This window comes from Xenopus laevis, chromosome 1L, assembly GCF_017654675.1.
Source record: "Xenopus laevis strain J_2021 chromosome 1L, Xenopus_laevis_v10.1, whole genome shotgun sequence".
Classification (NCBI taxonomy): domain Eukaryota; kingdom Metazoa; phylum Chordata; class Amphibia; order Anura; family Pipidae; genus Xenopus; species Xenopus laevis.
The window spans coordinates 175,550,721-175,554,875 of record NC_054371.1 but is presented as its reverse complement, the minus strand read 5'-3'; the positions used below and the strand labels follow the sequence as shown (position 1 = coordinate 175,554,875).

At 40.0% G+C, this 4,155-nt stretch overlaps 1 long non-coding RNA gene across 1 annotated transcript; it reads left to right on the top strand.

The window, feature by feature from the left end:
- The first annotated feature begins 72 nt into the window (after positions 1-72).
- On the top strand, positions 73-3,452 carry LOC108697103. Its single transcript, XR_005962228.1, has 5 exons — positions 73-208; positions 285-418; positions 945-1,040; positions 2,494-2,627; positions 3,154-3,452. It is a non-coding gene; the product is annotated as an uncharacterized LOC108697103 (long non-coding RNA).
- Positions 3,453-4,155: the final 703 nt, after the last annotated feature.

Sequence of the window (4,155 nt, the reverse complement as noted above, 5' to 3'; positions counted from 1 at the left end):
CTTTACTAAGGGCAATGCCCTTCTCACCGAAAGCGGAATAATATACCAAAGGGCAGCTTTACTATCGAACTGCGGGGCTGCTTAGTATGACCGGTTGCTAGCGGCAACATCTTTGCGAATATGTTTTTATGCAAATGTTTTCTCCAAACTGAAAACGTTATTATATGTGTAATTAGCACGACTGCTGGAAAGTGTATATTGTTTGACGGTAATAACAAGCCCTTCTTTAACATTCTGTAAAGTGCACATAACACATTCACATTATGGTTTGTTTTTTTTTAAAGTTGTGTCTGTCCTGCATCAACAACAGCTGTAATCCTATGAGTTCCCATTTCCAAGAAAGTGAAAGTAAAACTGGAGTGAGTAAGAAGGAGGTCCTATTCCCAAAAGCCTAATACCAATTTAGCAAATAAGTTAGGTGAGTGTATCAATATGTCTGTACAAGGGTGTGTATACATCTGCACTGGGGTTCATATGGAGGGGATGAACTTGATGGTGTTTTTCAACTTATGTAACAGTCCCATGTAGAGAAAAATCTGGCATCATCACCATCACACATAGCAAACTATTCTACCTGCACAATGTGTAGTTGGCTTGAGTGAGGCTGGCTGATCCCTTATGGATATATGTTCTACAAAGAGACAGTGATCTGATTCAGGTGTTGTGATTTTGCAAACTATTAACTGAATAAACTCTACATGTTAATGTGGCATTAGCAGACTTACTGCTGCAGTATATGTATTCAGCACCGTGTTGCAGCATATATAATTCCCACAGAGTATTTCTGCATGTGTACACTGGTGAGTAGTGGTCTGTGGAATGCCATTTGAACAAGTCTATTGAATCCAATTTGTTTAAAAAAAAAAAGGCATTTCACATATTATCTGGGAAATACACGTTAACTTGCTAATTGGATCTCATTTGTCACAAATAATATTTTACAGGTGGCTATCTGGGAATTAGTGATGTACGGACAGACCCCTTCCTGCACTGCAGCCTCCAGGAACACGACATGTGCGCAAGAGACACGCCGTACATGTGTGGGTTTTTTCCCGGTATACCACTGGCCCAGTCTAACCCTGCCCCTGACCATATACTGGCAGTTTTACAGGCGCGTACCTGCCTGCCCCTTTTGTGATGTCATTGGTGGGGCGGGTCAGCACTGGTCTATAAAATAGGGATGCACTGAATCCAGGATTCAGTTCGGGATTCGGCCTTTTTCAGCAGAATTCAGCCCTATCTTTTTGCCCGGCCAAACCGAATTTGCATATGCAAATTAGGGGCGATGAGGGAAATTACGTGACTTTTTGTCACAAAACAAGGAAGTAAAACATGTTTCCCCCTTCCCAACCCTAATATGCATATTCAAATTAGGATTAGATTCGGTTTTAGGCTGAATCTTTTGCGAAGGATTTGGCAGAATCCAAAATAGTGGTTTCGGAGCAAACCTACTATAAAAGGAGGAGGGAAGCAAGGTGTGTGCAGGTTCAGGTCAGGTCAAGCTTTTTCTTAACCCGCACATCACTACTGGGAAGTCACTAACATGTAATTTCATGTAATTTGATGCTTCATCAGCCTCCTCTGATGCAAAAACACGTTAGATGGGAGGAGTTTAGTGACCATGGGGCAATCGGGTTTCTGTCCTTTTGGTATGGTTGATTTTTCAGTTTTGGATACATCTATGATTGTTTTGTGCACCAAATGAATGTTTCATGCATTATACTGCCTACTATATGTATTATTATTATTATTATTATTAATATACCTATAAGGGATCTGTTATCCGTAAACCTATTATCCAAAAAGCTCGAAATTACAGAAGGGACATCTCCTGTAGACTCCATTTTTTTTCATTTTCCATAAAATAAAATGCTAAAATGCATATATGGATGTAGATCATAATGGGGCATCATCATAAAAAATAGACCTTGCATTAGTAATGTTTGGGCACTCCTGGGCTATGACTTGCAGCTGGTTTCTTGTTACTGGACAATTACACAAAGAAAGCTTGCAGGAGGTGATAAGGAAGCTTTGAGACATGCTTTATGTCTATAAATCATCAGCTCATTTAAGTGGCTTTTTCACATCACAAGTAGCTATGGTCATTTAGCTATATAACAATTCATAGCCCAATTGTGTCATTACACATTTCTCTAATTGGCCCTCCTGTCAGTGCAAACGTGTGGGTAAATGTCAATCTCATCTCTGTAGGCAGGACAGAAGATGCCCTTCTCACCGAAAGCGGAATAATATACCAAAGGGCAGCTTTACTATCGAACTGCGGGGCTGCTTAGTATGACCGGTTGCTAGCGGCAACATCTTTGCGAATATGTTTTTATGCAAATGTTTTCTCCAAACTGAAAACGTTATTATATGTGTAATTAGCACGACTGCTGGAAAGTGTATATTGTTTGACGGTAATAACAAGCCCTTCTTTAACATTCTGTAAAGTGCACATAACACATTCACATTATGGTTTGTTTTTTTTTAAAGTTGTGTCTGTCCTGCATCAACAACAGCTGTAATCCTATGAGTTCCCATTTCCAAGAAAGTGAAAGTAAAACTGGAGTGAGTAAGAAGGAGGTCCTATTCCCAAAAGCCTAATACCAATTTAGCAAATAAGTTAGGTGAGTGTATCAATATGTCTGTACAAGGGTGTGTATACATCTGCACTGGGGTTCATATGGAGGGGATGAACTTGATGGTGTTTTTCAACTTATGTAACAGTCCCATGTAGAGAAAAATCTGGCATCATCACCATCACACATAGCAAACTATTCTACCTGCACAATGTGTAGTTGGCTTGAGTGAGGCTGGCTGATCCCTTATGGATATATGTTCTACAAAGAGACAGTGATCTGATTCAGGTGTTGTGATTTTGCAAACTATTAACTGAATAAACTCTACATGTTAATGTGGCATTAGCAGACTTACTGCTGCAGTATATGTATTCAGCACCGTGTTGCAGCATATATAATTCCCACAGAGTATTTCTGCATGTGTACACTGGTGAGTAGTGGTCTGTGGAATGCCATTTGAACAAGTCTATTGAATCCAATTTGTTTAAAAAAAAAAAGGCATTTCACATATTATCTGGGAAATACACGTTAACTTGCTAATTGGATCTCATTTGTCACAAATAATATTTTACAGGTGGCTATCTGGGAATTAGTGATGTACGGACAGACCCCTTCCTGCACTGCAGCCTCCAGGAACACGACATGTGCGCAAGAGACACGCCGTACATGTGTGGGTTTTTTCCCGGTATACCACTGGCCCAGTCTAACCCTGCCCCTGACCATATACTGGCAGTTTTACAGGCGCGTACCTGCCTGCCCCTTTTGTGATGTCATTGGTGGGGCGGGTCAGCACTGGTCTATAAAATAGGGATGCACTGAATCCAGGATTCAGTTCGGGATTCGGCCTTTTTCAGCAGAATTCAGCCCTATCTTTTTGCCCGGCCAAACCGAATTTGCATATGCAAATTAGGGGCGATGAGGGAAATTACGTGACTTTTTGTCACAAAACAAGGAAGTAAAACATGTTTCCCCCTTCCCAACCCTAATATGCATATTCAAATTAGGATTAGATTCGGTTTTAGGCTGAATCTTTTGCGAAGGATTTGGCAGAATCCAAAATAGTGGTTTCGGAGCAAACCTACTATAAAAGGAGGAGGGAAGCAAGGTGTGTGCAGGTTCAGGTCAGGTCAAGCTTTTTCTTAACCCGCACATCACTACTGGGAAGTCACTAACATGTAATTTCATGTAATTTGATGCTTCATCAGCCTCCTCTGATGCAAAAACACGTTAGATGGGAGGAGTTTAGTGACCATGGGGCAATCGGGTTTCTGTCCTTTTGGTATGGTTGATTTTTCAGTTTTGGATACATCTATGATTGTTTTGTGCACCAAATGAATGTTTCATGCATTATACTGCCTACTATATGTATTATTATTATTATTATTATTAATATACCTATAAGGGATCTGTTATCCGTAAACCTATTATCCAAAAAGCTCGAAATTACAGAAGGGACATCTCCTGTAGACTCCATTTTTTTTCATTTTCCATAAAATAAAATGCTAAAATGCATATATGGATGTAGATCATAATGGGGCATCATCATAAAAAATAGACCTTGCATTAGTAATGTTTG